General features: G+C 44.6%; 1 long non-coding RNA gene across 1 annotated transcript; it reads right to left on the bottom strand.

Annotated features, from left to right (window-relative positions):
- Positions 1 to 1876: 1876 nt before the first annotated feature.
- LOC119864232 lies at positions 1877 to 5523 on the bottom strand. The gene is made up of 2 exons (XR_005373485.1): positions 5113 to 5523; positions 1877 to 4924 (listed from the first exon to the last, which is right to left on the bottom strand). It is a non-coding gene; the product is annotated as an uncharacterized LOC119864232 (long non-coding RNA).
- Between the last annotated feature and the right edge of the window lie 9239 nt (positions 5524 to 14762).

Genomic DNA, 14762 nt, shown 5'->3' with positions numbered 1-14762 from the left:
TTCTTACCTCTGTTTTCAAATTTTCCTAAGAGCAAGCATGCTTCTCTCTCTTCCACACACACAAAAAAAAAAGCAGTAAAATTGATCTTTAACTTAAAAAGTCAGCATTTCAAAATACATAAAATAATGAGGCAGAGAGAAGAGGGCCCAGGGCCCTGTCACGCTAGAAGAAATTGTCAGCAGTTAATTGAGCCTCAGGGAGACTTTCGAGAGCAGGATTGCAAACGCGGTGAGCTTCACAAATGACAAAACACAGTGCCTGATCTGTTTAAAGCAGGCCCCGTGGGTTCCCTGCAAACTGCGGGGCGTTCTTTGAGGCCAGGAGCCAGAAGGGCCCTGCCAGGGGCTTTGGTGAAAGCAGGGGTTTCCTGGGAGGTTACTTTCACATTAAGTCATAAAATAATTCTCTTTGGAAAAAAATGTGTCGGTAACAAATGCCCCATAGAATTAGATAGATCACTGAAAATTGAAATTTGCAAAGCTTTGCGCAGGCCTTTGATATCATGCTCTACCTTAAATCTAAGAGTTAAGAGTTATTCTTGCCAGGCATCTGGTTTTGAAGTGCCTCAGCATGTGAAGCAGTGCACGGGGGCCCCGCTGTAGCTCTTGATCAGGGAAATGGAGAAATGATTGTCGTTAACATCAAACTCAGGGCACTGGGATCAGCTTTCTGCCTGCCTGGGAAGCCGGCAGCTCCCAAGCTCCATCCCACCCCACCCTCCAACGGGTGATTCCTCTCTCTAGTGAGGTGCAAATCCAGGGAGTTTTATCATGGGGTGCATGGAACCCCTCATATGGTTCTGGAAGAAATTCGGGGGTTCTGTGAACTTAGATGGAGAAAAATGTATTTATATGTTCACCAACCACTACCCAAAACTTTAGCCCTCCATTTTGAAGAGTAGCAACAAACCACAGTAATATTATCAGTCCCATCGATAGAAATCAGATCTTTTCATATCATAGTTGTTGCAGATATGTTGAAATAAAGTCTAGGCTCATGCTCATTCGAAATTGGCTATTAAACCCACTGCTAGAACTTGTTTTGTAAGGCATTGACAAAGAAGCATACACATCACTCTATCACAATTTGAAAAATATTTTGATAATAGGATTTCAACATAACTGTAATCTTACATATTGCAGGCATTTACAAATATTATCGTGCGGTGCCCACAGGCTTCACTCGAGTGCCAAAGGGGTCCCCAGCATGATAGCGGTTAAGAACCCCTATCAGGACAAGAGGTGGGATTGCTTAGGGCAGGGAGAACCAAGTTGAAGGAGCAACACAGGGCAAAGGGGCTGAGCTTTGATTCTGGACAAGCATAGTAGGATAGGCAAGGAGAGGCCCAACGCAACCTGAGTGCCAGGCAGACCAGAGAGGTTCAGAATAGCCTAGGAGGGCACCACTCATGGCAGTGCCAGGAGCACAATCAAGGGGGCCCCAGAGGGAAAGCTCCCGCCCTTTCGAGAACCTGTAGGCACTTTTTGAAGCTCTGACTTTGATTTTGGTCAGGTCTGGTTTAATTCTGCCTCCATCACTCACTTTGGACAACTTATTTAATCATGGAACTTCAGTGTCTCTGTCTGTAAAATAATAATACTTGCCCATTTGTTAAAGAATGTATTTGTCAATATAATGAACAAAGAAAGCAAGTTACAGAATGATAGATATTCCATTCATGAAAAATGTTAATACGAAACAATGTTATATGATATTTATAGGTAATGACTTAATGTAGTAAAGTAGAAAATCAGGCATGAGAATCATAAGTATCAAGTTCCATTTCCTAGTGTGTATATCTGGGGCATGGAGGGAAATAGGTTTGGGAGGTGTATGGGTGAGGGGGAAAAAATCAGAAACAAATACAAGATTTGATGAAGCTCAGCAGTGGGTTCTCTTTAAAGCTTATTAGAGTGGCCTCTAATAAACTGAACATATAAAAATGTACAACTTGATAGGTTTGGATGCATGTGTACACTTATGAAACCTTCACGATTAAGATAATGAACATATCCACCACCCCCAGTTTCCATGTGTCCCTGTGTAATCGCCCCATCCTACCTTTCCCCATCTCCTAACTCCCGGATGATCAATGAGCTGATTTGTCACTATTGATTAGCTTGAGTTTTCTAGAATTTTATTTAACTGTAAGTCTGCACTTTTTCTTTCTCGTTTGGATTCTTTCACTCAGCACAATTATTTTGAGATCCATTCACGTTGGTAGGTATATCAACCCATCATTCCTTTTTATTACTGAGTAGTATCCCATCATAGGGATACTCTACAGTGGGTATATCCATTCCCTTATTATTTATCATTTGGGTTGTTTCCAGTTTGAGGCTATTAAACCTGCCCTGAACATTTGTGTGGAAGTCTTTGGGTGGACATACACTTTCATTCTCCTTGGGTAAATATCTAGGAATGGAACGGTGAGGTTCTATAGTTGCTGTATGTTTGGCTTTTCAAGAAACTGCCAACATGCTTTCCATTTTGTACCGTTGGAAAACGTACCATGTGACATTCCCATCAGCAACGAGAGCTCTAATTATTCCACATGCTTTCCAGCACTTGGCATCGTCAGTCTTTTTAATTTTAATCATTCTAATAGGTGTGTGTTCCTAGCGCATTGTGGTTTTAATTTGCATTTCTCTAATGAATAAAGATATTAAGCATCTTTTCATGGACTTATTTGGCATCTGTGTATCTTCCTTGGTGAAGTAGCTGTTCAAATATTTTGCCCATTTTCTATTTGGTTTCTTGTCTTGCGAGTTGTAAACTTTTAAAAATCTGTATTAGGAGTCTTCTGTTGGATACGTGTTCTGCAACTACTATCTCAGTGGCTTGATTTCTCGTTTTCTGAATGGGGCTTTCTGAAGAGCAAAAAATATAAACAAATTCCATTTTATTGATTTTTTTCAAGTGTTCATAGTTTTTGTGAAATACTTAACCAAACACAAACACACTAAAATCTCTTGTGTTTTCCTCTAGAAGTTTTATAGTTCAAGCCCTTATGTTTTGGCTTATGATTCATTTTGAATTGTTTTGTATGTGGTTAAGGGTCAATGTTCTTCTCTGTTTCTTTTTTGCATATGGTTGTCCAATTGTTCCAGCATCTTTTGTTAAACATTATACCCTCTCCCTTTGAAGTGATTTGTAATATTTATCAATTTACTAAATATATGTGGGTCTATTTCTAGGTTCACTATTCTTCCCACTCATGTTTGCACATTACTTATGAAAATGCTGTGCTGTCTTGATTAGCGTAGCTCCATAATGTGCTCAAAAAGGCCACAGTCTTATGCTTGTTTTATACACATTTTTCATTATACTTTGTGAGAGAACGAGGGGTATATCTACACCATCTTCTTGGAAGAAGCAGCCCTGGTGCATTTTTAAAAGCTGGCCTCTGGTTCCATTTTCACACACACACATACACACACACACACACACACACACACAAATTTCGATGTAAAATAAGGGCAGCTGCCCAGTGTCCTTCACAAGAAATGGAAAACAGGTTTGCAGTAGGACACAAGAGGATCAGCAAAATTTAGATCATTCCAATTCGCCTGCCCAGACATTATACCAGGAGCCAAAAGCTACCTCTGTTTGCCAGAAATGCAGGATAGTGAGAGGAGAACACTGGTGATTTCATCCACCGCTGATAGAGACCTATCTGTCTGGGACCTAAATGGCTAAAATCAGCTTGCTCTTCTCCGCCTTCCCCTCAACACCCATGCACATCTCCACTGTCCACAAACCTTTCAGAGGCTCGATTCCCTTCCTTGGATGATTTCACCTCTTTTTCCCAGGCCGAATACATACAGTGAACGTAGGGTACCTCAACTTCCAGCACCAGACTTCCCCTACCGATGGCTGCTGTGGCCACTTTGTGTGAATTAGGAAGGAGCACCCTTTCCTCAAAGCTCTTTACTATCATCTGCCCCCAAACAGTCACGGTTACTATTGCTGCAGGCAGTAGTGCCCCCTGGATTTGCGAAGTGCACAACATGCTCAACATCACAGATCCTATGACTCTACCTGGGCCTGCCCCCCTTCCATCTTCCTGTCTCAGGGTCACTACCTGAGGGGAGTCCTTCCAGCTGTCCTCCGCAGGCCCCTCTCCTCCCATCCTGTCTTCTTCCTCTTCATAAAGTATTCTTGGGCATGGATCCATTTGGTCATGGGCTGATCAACATTAAAAATCCCTGGCTCCTGGGCAGCCTGAGTGGCTGAGTGGTTCAGCGCCGCCTTCAGCCCAGGGCCTGATCCTGGAGACCAGGGATCGAGTCCCACGTCGGGCTCCCTGCGTGGAGCCTGCTTCTCCCTCTGCCTGTGTCTCTGCCTCTCTCTCTCTCTCTGTGTGTATCTCTCATGAAAAAAATAAAATCTTAAAAAAAAATCTCTGGCTCCTTCTCATCAGTATCTAAACAAACTTATATTTCCCCAATCTTAAAAATAATAATAATATCTTCCTCCCAGTGTCCTTCTCGTTTCCTCCCAGGTGATTTCCTGGAAGACCTGTGCATGCTCATTTGTGTCCATTTTCCCGCCATCTGCCGCCCTTGGTCCTCAACTCCTCCAGGCTGGGAGCGGCCCTGGCTGATGGCAGCGCAGGTGTAGGGCCTGCCATTCCTCGGCCTTCACCTAATTTCTCAAGAAGACGGATCCAGCCTACAGCCCGACGGGCTCCTCCCTCGCCGTCTGCGATGCCACCCTCTCCCCCACCCTCTCCCGGGGTTCCTCCCGAGGCTCCCGGCTCCTCTTCCAGCGCCCCCAGGAGGGGAGAGGCGCTCTCGGGGGCCCTCCGGGGCCTCCTTCGCAGGTCACGCTCCCTCCACCAGGCAGTCTCCCCGAGCTCCTGCTCCGCTCTCATCCCCGTCCGTGGGACCCAGGGCACAGGCGTCCGGCTCAGGCTTTCACCTGCAAGTGCAAACGGGCACATGCCGCGGCCCGCGCTCCTCTAGACCCAGGCTCCTCGCCAACTCGGCTTGTCGTGCGTCCTCCTCCACCGCGCGGTTCGCGGCCTTTCACCCAGGCGGCAGCCCGCGCCGTCACCACGCCTGCCTCCCCACTACCTGCCCGCCCGGCCGCGCACCCGAGGCCCTAACCCGAGCAGCCTAAGTCCAACGAGCCTCCGGAGACGCCCGAGACCAGCGGCGCCCACGTATTAGAGGCTTCGTGCTCCCGCGTCCGCCGCTGGGTTTGAACCAAACTCAGGAGGGAAAGCGCCGGGTCGCTCCTGTTCACGGATTCCCGGCGCACCCGCGGTGCCGGGCACCAGCGAGCTCAGTGAATCCTCGACAGAAGGACAGAAGGACAGAAGGACAGTGAGGGAGGATTCACCATCTCCGCGGGGGACAACTGGAGCTCCGAGCCCAGGGCGCACACCTCAGCCCTCATTCGCCACACACAACATGGCGGCGGTGCCGACCCGCGTCCCGCTTCCGTTTCCGGTGCCGGTCACGTCACTTCCTCTCCGGTTGCCCTGGAGCTCGTTGGATGCTAAGGATGCAGGGAGCCTCTCTTCTCTGCTCTTTTTCCCTTCCAGATTCTTGCTCGTGGTGCGGCGTAGCTTCGAGGCTCGGCCACCTGCGGCTTGTTGGTGAGAGGGGGACCGAAGGGAGGGCTCTCTGGAGTGTGTAGGGGGGTCTGGGATCTGGGGGGGCGGGGCGGAGGGACTGAGTAGGGGGACGTGGCTGGGAGGCGGGTCGAGAAAGTTTATGTTGCAAACCCTCCCCCAAACCGGTTATTATTGGAAGTGGCAGATGCAGTCCGTGGGCAGAGACGATGCTTAGCAGCTAGGGCTTCATCGCCGTAAAATGTGTGTGCGGACGGCCTTAGCAGCCTGAAAACCATTTTCTTCTCCTCTAAGGTTTCTTCTGTATTAACTGGGCCCAGCCACCACCGACGCCTGCCGTCTGGTATCCTTTCCTGCTGTGTCAGGTCACGCCCAGCAGAAGGAAACTTGTTTGTTTTCATCAGCGGCAGGCACCATCCTTCACACTTCTCACCCTTTATCGAACCGACAATGAAAACCCAAGTGCAGGAGGCACTGTTAAAGGTCTGAAAAGGTTACAGATGACCAGAGCCATTTATTTTTATTTTTATTTTTTATTTTTTTGAGAGCGAGAAGGAGAGCGAGCAAGCAAGCAGGGGAGAAGGGCAGAGGGAGAGAGAGAATCTCCAGCAGGCTCCGCACTCAGCACAGAGCTCAATGTGAGGCTCGGTCTCAGGACCCCAAGAGCATGACCTGAGCAAAATCAAGAGTCACTTAACCGACTGAGCCACTCAGGTGCTACGACTTTTATTTTTATTTTTTTAAGATTTTATTTATTTGTTCATGAGAGACACACAGAGAGGAGAGAGGCAGAGACACAGGCAGAGGGAGAAGCAGGCTCCATGCAGGGAGCCCCACGTGGGACTCGATCCTGAGACTCCAGGATCACATCCCGGCCCAAGGCGGCGCTAAACCCCTGAGCCACCTGGGCTGCCCTACGACTTTTATTTTTTAAACGAAGATCAGAAAGGGAGACAGAACGTAAAGACTGCTAACTCTGGGAAACGAACTAGGGGTGGTAGAAGGGGAGGAGGGCGGGGGGTGGGAGTGAATGGGTGATGGGCACTGGGGGTTATTCTGTATGTTAGTAAATTGAACACCAATAAAAAATAAATTAAAAAAAAAACAAAAACGAAGATCTCTTTTATGTGAAGAAACTTAAGGATTTTTGCATCCTAGGATGTGCTGTGAGATTGAAAGCAGAATTTTTTCCATAGATCAGAAGAGAGATAGTCAACAAATGAGTATCCCCTGGCTTGCACACTGAGTGAACACAGTCAAGATCTTCTTCAGCAACCACCTTGGCATTGGAACAGGCTGCAAAGTTCACCCTTCATCAGTCCTCACATCTCCACGTTCAGTTTTGCTTAGTCGTTTACGTTTCTGGCCTGATCAGTGTTTTTCTTTCTTGCAGGTGCAGCAGAGGCTCCCAGATAGCTGAGAAGTTCATGGAATCTTCTTACTGGTACAACTTTCACTATTGCTTGTGTTAGAGTGTGAGGTAAAGATGAGCAAACATTTCTCAAGTGCACTGTTTACCTACACAGCATGCTGCAACTTGACTTCTCAAAGTCAAGAGAAACAGGTTTGCACAATTGCTGTGTGTGACATAGAAAGGACATGGCATCTGATAACAGGAACATAGCTTTTATGCTAATAAAAATGCTTTTAAAATTAGTGTGTGGTTTTTGGTAATTAGCATATGATTTCAGTTATCAATTGGTTCATAACAAACAGACTAATTAAATACCCCCTTCAGTCATTTATCTAAATGACTGTTCTGTTAAATTGTATTTGTGGGCATTGATCAGAGCTAATGGGAAAAAGAGATTAAGATGAAAATCATGGGATTACATTTTTAATTAGTTTGCCCCCTGAACAGTTGTTTGGTATGACACGGTGATTGGTTGGCTACATATACCTACCCAGCAAGGATGTGGCTCTACTACTAGACTTTGGAACATAAGAGTGTTTCACAAGAGACGAGTATTTGAGTATTTTATTCAGTTATCTTTCTCTTTATTCCTGCTTAATAAGGAACTGGAAAGGAAGGCAATGTGTGGGATCTCATAGTTTTTCATCTGGTGATACATATAAAGTATGAGATGAGGGCATCAGTTCATTAATAAATATCTCAGACTTAATATGTCTGAAATAAAGCTCTCCATTCCCCAGCCCCAACCCCTTCCTCTCCCAGGGTTCTTATCTTGACCAGTGATACTACCATGTATCAGTGTGTTCAAGATGAAAACCTAGGAGCAGTCTTGAGTCCCTGTTTCTCTCATGCCCCACAGCTTGTCCATCAACAATTTCTATCAGCTTTTCTTCTGAAACATATCCAAAATCTACCCACCGTTCTCTTCGCTACCACCCTAACCCAAACACCATCATCCTTTACCTGGTTAACGACAACACCCTCTGAATCTGGTCTCCCTGTTTCCAATCTCGTGACCCATTTCTACCCACCTCTGCTCCACCCCACCCAGTCTGTTCTCCACACAACAGCCGAAAACACTGGCTTAAAACATAAGTTAGAGTCTATAACTTCTCTATCTGGAACCACCCAGCATCTTCCCACACTAGTTACCATGCCCCATGAGACCCTGCATGATCTGGATTCATCTGGGACCACTCCCTACCCCTCCACTCACTGTGACCCAGCACCACTGTCTCTTTCTTCATCTGCCAGGTTTAAACTTGCCTACAGGCCCTTGAACTAGTTATCCCCCTTGCCTGGAACCATCTTCCCCCAGATGTTTGCTGGGATGGATCTCTCTTGTGTAGATCTCAGTTTAAAGGTGATCTCCTTAAATAGGACCTTCCTTTACCACCCAACCAACAGTGGTCTCCTATTACTCCTCTTCACACTATCCTAATTTGCTCATCTCTGGAAGAGTATTTCAGCTCAGATGATCAATACTCTTGCCCCTTGAAGTATGAAAATAAAATTTAAAGAGAAAAATTGTGCACCTGCCCACAATATTCCTCATTATTGCTGTTTTCTGGTGTCCTGGTTCATTGACTGTCTCCCCCTACTCCTATGTGAACTCTGAAAGGAAACCTCTTGTCCTGTGTGTAACTTTGTACCCAGAGCCCCATGAGTCTCCAGTGCATGAGTGAATGAATACATAATGGATTCTCTTGGCACCAAGATAACTACTGTCTCATCCCAGGTACACTGAAGGAAGGCTTGGAAAGGTTGGGGGACCAAATAGCGCATAGAATGGACCTTAAATCACGAGACATGGGCAAGGACCCAGAATGGAGAGAGGCAAGGGGACAGTGAAGGTAAATGGAAATTATATTGAGCAATTCTATGGATATATCCTAGAAATCCTAACCCCTGGGGTGCCTGAGTGGCTCAGTCAGTAAACAAAGTCTGATTCTTGGTTTCAGCTCAAGTTGTGATCTCTGAGTCATGAGATCAAGCCCTGTGTTGGGCTCTGTGCTGAGCATGGAGTCTTCTTGAAATTCTGTCTCCGTCTTTCTCTGCCCCTCCCACTTGTGCTCTCTTTTTCTCTCTCTAAAATAAATATATAAATCTTCAAAAATAAAAGAAGAAAAATCCTAATGCTTGCGCAAGTGTGCACCTGCCCACACATATTCACACACAGTCTGACCGAAAATAGTGCATCTTAGTGTTTGCTCTGTACCTGAGTCTTACAGAACACGTTTTCTGGGTAGAGACGCTTGGGCTTCAGTGTCAGGAGAGTGTGATTCAGAAGTCTAGGTGGGACCCACGTGTCTGCTGCTGGATAATCCTTGTAAGTTGGTCTCATTCTTGGTGGGCACAGTAAGGCTATGGTCATTACTACCAGCTTAGAGAAGACAGCATGACATCCTATGGTGGCTCTGTTAAATCACCCAATGGGCTGAGCCTAAGCCTGGTTTCTCCAAATATAAAGTAAAAGATTTACTTGGACTCCTGTGTAACTTTAAAACTCAAACTTAACTGAAATTGGGCTTATGGGAACCCCTCTTCCCTGAGGAGCAAGGGCCTATGAACCTGAGGCCTATGTTCCAATTTGGCAATTCCACTTAAAGGCCATATTTTGTCTAAAAAGCACTTTACTGTATTATGCCACCTAATATTTATTTTGATAGCCAGTGAAAATGGCAGGAGCAAATTCTGCTGCAAAACTGTGCTGAGCAGGCTCAGACCTATTCTTTATTCTAGGTTGAATTTGAGGGGATGGGGTTGCAGGAGAGAAAGTGACTATACCATTGGTACTCAGGTTTAAAAAGATGGCAGGAAATGGAGCTTAGACTTCAATCCTTTCAAAAATCTTTCTCACCCCCAATTGGTCAGTGAAATTCCTGGGTTTAGTCTTCTCTTTTCCGTGCACCCCTTGGTTGGACCTTTTGTTAATCCTTTTCTCCTTTGAGGCTGCCTTTGACTTTTCTAAAAACTGAAATGCAAGCTTTGTTGAGATCTATCCAGGGTCCCACACTGCATATAGATTTCATGTCTCCTTAGTCTCCTCCAATCTGTGACAGCTCCTCATTATATCCTTGTCCTTCGTGATCTTGTCACTTTTGAAGAGGTCTAGTCAGCTCTTTTGTAGACTGTCCTTTGATGTGGAATAGTCTGATGTTTTCTCATAATTAGACTAAGGTTTTGAAGTTTCTGTGAGAAAACCACAGAAGTGATGTGTCCTCCTCAGGGTTCTATATCAGGTACCCTAAGGAATGCTGGTATGTTTTGTTTCTGAAGGTGTTAATCTTGACTACTTGGTTATGGTGGTATCTGTCAGGCTTTTCACTGTAAAGTGAAGAACTCCAGTTGTAATTGATATATATTTTTTTGGGATGGGGGATATTGTGAGTCTCCCTTGGCATTATTTGTAACAAGATTTTCCTTCTATGTGGATGTTGGGATGGGAGGTGGGGGAAGGCGGTGCATTTTGTTCGGTGTGTATCCCAAGACTAGATCAGAACTTGCCATGATTATGCTGCATAAAGTCAGAGCTAAAGAAACCTTTGCCGCTGTGAGAAAGAGCGGTGGCTCCATCCTGATACACCTAAAGGAAAATGTGATATAGCCTGTTTCCTTTGTGTATGGGGTTGGGGTGTATGTTAATTAAGTGGAGTCCTTTTCATCCATGACTTCATTCAACAAATGTTTAGTAATAAAGGCTAACATTTTTCAATTGTCTGTAATTTGCCAGCCACTGTAATAGGCTCTGCCTCTATGATCTCAGTTCAATCTGGCAACACTTTGAAGTAGGTATTATTGCCAACTTCACAGGTAAGGATCCAGAGATTTGAGGAAGTAACTTACTCGAAGGAAAAGTGGGAGAACTGGGTCTCTAACCCAGTACTGTCTAACTGAGAAGTGTGCTATTTCCATGGCGTCAAGCTTGCTGCCCTACAACATGCCAACCACCATGATCCGGGCTGAGGATACAGAATGTAAGATCCATGTTTGAGAAGAGCTTATACCATATAGCACAGGAACCCTCTGGAAGGGACCCAGAAGGCCTGGGGAGGAACCTCCACTCTGGGGCATCATCCTTTTGTTCTGAGTGGCAATTGCTCTGCCTTGAGAATCACTGAGTTGGTTTTTCTCAGGTCTTTATTGAGACAGGGTGGATTTGCCAGGTGACCTTCAGCTACAAATAGTCAACTGGAGAAGGGAACTGATGTTGATGGTATGCTTGCTCTGCTTTTCATTGGCCATTATTCATCTCAGCCACCCTATGAAGTGGACATGTTATGTCCACTTAGCTTATGGGGAAACCAAGGCTCAAAAGGGGGAAATAAGCTGCCAATGTCACTAGCTACTGAGTGGCTGAACTGGAGTTTGATCCCAGATCCGACTGAGTGTATACCTGGTCTTCGGTACCCTTTGGTATTCCAGGGAATAGAGATTGTAGCATCCTCACCACTGATGGGACTGTGTGCCTGTTGTCTTCTTGTTTGTAGAAGGGATGATCATGTTATGTTGTGTGTGATGGACCTGACAGCAGTTCATTTGTAGCAAGTATTGTGGGTTTTTTTCCCTCCTCAAACCAAAAGATCTTTGTGCAGCTTTTGCTTTTTTTAAACACCTCCTCCCACAGTCCATCCATGTCAACAGAAGGAAATTGGAAAGCGATGATTCTGAATCATTCACGACATATAAAATGCTACCGTATAAACAAGCATGCTTCCCTAAGAGATATAGCATATGGCAAGTCAAGTCTCTCTGTTCCCTGGCTTTTGATGAGAGAGTTCAGTTCCTCCCATAGTCAATGCATCACAAATAGCATTTGATGCTGCTGCTAATAGTCTGTGGCCTTCATGTCACTGAGCATTTGCTGAACTGTCCAATGAAGGAGGGGATGGAAGAGGTCTGTCATTCTCCTGCCTCTTCCATTTTTGGCATCTCCCTAGCTCTAGATCATTGTTCTTTCTATTCCTTGTTGGTTTTGAAAATGCAAAAGCAAAGCAAAGCTGTACTCAGTGCTTAAAAAAGAAAAGGAAAACTGATTATTAGTAGGCCTGGAGATAGGACAGGGAGACCAGCCAACAATCTGGGTTATTACAATTACTCCATTTTGTCCCTACCATATATAACTGAGATTCATTGATTATCTTGACTCTGGTACTGTTGTTTAGAGGCAGTGAGAATGACCAAAAGTGAGATTAGCAGTGGCCCTGAAGAAGAGTGGGTATAAGGAATTGGAAGATGCTCTTGTTTGTTCCATCTTAGTATGGACTACCTCAGATCCTGAGGCAAGGATTCCAGTGTAAGTAATTCTTGGGAGTTATAGGAGCCAATGGTAGGGAATTAGGGAGAATGAGCTGGAAAGGATGAAAAAAAAAAAACCAATAAAACCTGTATTATCAAGGTAGCTGCTACTGTAGGGACAAGCGCTTAATAAGCCCACTGGTGAAGCCTAGGGAAATAGTGCTATAGAGCACATGTCAGAATTATCTGGTGTCCCCCCATTCCACTCAGCCAAGAACTGGGGTATTTATACTCCAGCTGCTTAGTGACAGTGATGGAGGGCTGCTCCCACGAGGTGTACTGGGCAAACTGGTGGTTTCTACAGCTTGGGAGGAAGTTCTCAGGCAAAGAGATGTAAATGCTGGCCATTGGAAGTCACTCAGCGTGCACCAGTGTGGTAAGGCAAGGCTGGTACAGATAGCATCTCTCATGTGCCCTTACAATAAAGCAAAACAAAACAAAATACCCACTCTGACCCCAGTGTCACCCGTATCCCTGTAGAGCACCACCAACTCACTCAATTTCTCATGCTCAAGACCTTGGAATTTTCCTTGACGCTTTTTCTTTTTGTTCTTGCCTCACACTCAAGCTATCTTCAAATCCCATGAACCCCATTTTCTTTTTTTTTTTTTTAAGATTTTATTTATTTATTCATGAGAGACAGAGAGAGAGGCAGAGACATAGGCAGAGGGAGAAGCAGGCTCCTCACAGGGAGCCTGTGACTCGATTCTGGAACCCCGGAATCACACCCTGAGCTAAAGACCAATGCTCAACCACTGAGCCACTCAGGCGTCCCAAACCCCATTTTCAAAACATGTCTTTAATCTTACTACTTCTCACCATCATTGCCATCATCTTTCAGTGGATATCCTAGCTCTACCACACGGTAGCCAGAGTAATATTATTAAACCTCAATCAGATCATGTTACTCCCCATCTCAAAAGCATCCAGTGGGCCCTTATCCTTAGAATAAACTCTCAAGTCCTTACCATCTCCTAACAGGCCCTGTGTGATCTGGCTCCTATTTACATCCCTGACTTCAGTTTCTACCCAATCTCCTCCTCGTTCACAAGTGCTCCAGCCACATGGGTTTTCTTGCTGCCTTCCTGCTTCTGGGCTCTTGCACTTGCTCTTTCAACAGAGAACACTGCTGTAGATATTCATGTCACTCATTTTGTTCAGGTTTTTGCCCAAATGTCACCTCTTTATAGGGAGGACTTCTTGTAATGCTTTATCTAGAAAAGAGCCTTTTGTCACTCTCTTTCCATAGTCTGTTCTATATCTTTTTCTCCACAGCAGTGATCATTATGACCTGGCTGATTGCAGTTTGTTTTTATTTGTTGCCTATTCCTCTGCACTAGAATGAAGTGCGCTTAATGGAAGGACTTTGATTCACTGAATCACCCCTAACTTCTAGAATAGCACTAACACATAGTAGGTATTCAATAAATACCTGTTGATGAGTGGATTAATAACTACTTGCTGGTCCTGCTGAGAGCAGCCATCGGTCAAGAACTTTCAGGACAGACAGCAGAATTGCAAACTTCAGTTTGATAACTGCCTGGCTGCAGCTCTTCCCAGAGCTGCTCCTCATGAGGAACACATACTCTTAGAATCAGTTGAAGGTCCTGGGCTACTTCCAATATGTTCTTTCTTGACATCCATTGCAAATTTCAACTTGTTCAGTTTTCTTTTTGTTTGCCTTTCTGAGAACAATAGTGGGGAAATCTAGGTAACCAGTGTGCTACAAGTCATACATGATGATGGAGACAAAGTGTAGTCTTGTTTTTTAATAAACTGGACTGTGAAGTTGGTCATTTCCCCTAGCGCTTGGCACACAGTAGGTGCACACTGCATGTTGAGCAAATTGACAGTATCATCTTTTTTGATGTCATTAAGCTTTCTTTGTGTACGACTTGTCCTGCTAAAGGTATTGCATTCCATGGCCCACACTCTTGAAGACACCAAAGAATGAGGGGATTTTCTCCATTACTCTTTCCTCCCCACCAACCCAGACAACCCTTAGCCTTATCCACACCTGTCCCTTCTCATACATACATACCATCCCATGGTCCTAAAAATAGTCAGGAGAGTCAGCTCTATCTTCTGTGTGTGGTTTAAAACCATTTTATTTATTCCATTATAAGAGTAATGCAACCTGATTTGTAGCAAATATATAAACTATTGAAAAGTAAAAGAGAAAAAGAAGAAAAAAACTCATGTGGCTCTACCACCTGGAGAGAACACTATTAATATGCTGGTGTATTTATTTCCAGTATTTTCTGTGTATATTTTCACATAATTTTAACAATTTTTAAATCTGTTTTTACTTAACATCGTAAGTAAATATTCTTAATATTGTTAGTATTCTTAATATCCAACACTTTGTAAATATTTTTTTTGTAGTTGTATGCTAGTACATTTCCGTCTTGTAGACCACTTAGCTTATTTCCTGTTTTCCAAAATTATAAGTAATGCCAGGATAAACC

Source organism: Canis lupus, chromosome 18 (assembly GCF_011100685.1).
Source record: "Canis lupus familiaris isolate Mischka breed German Shepherd chromosome 18, alternate assembly UU_Cfam_GSD_1.0, whole genome shotgun sequence".
Classification (NCBI taxonomy): domain Eukaryota; kingdom Metazoa; phylum Chordata; class Mammalia; order Carnivora; family Canidae; genus Canis; species Canis lupus.
Note: the sequence above shows the minus strand (reverse complement) of the source record. Positions and strands in the feature narration are given on the sequence as shown.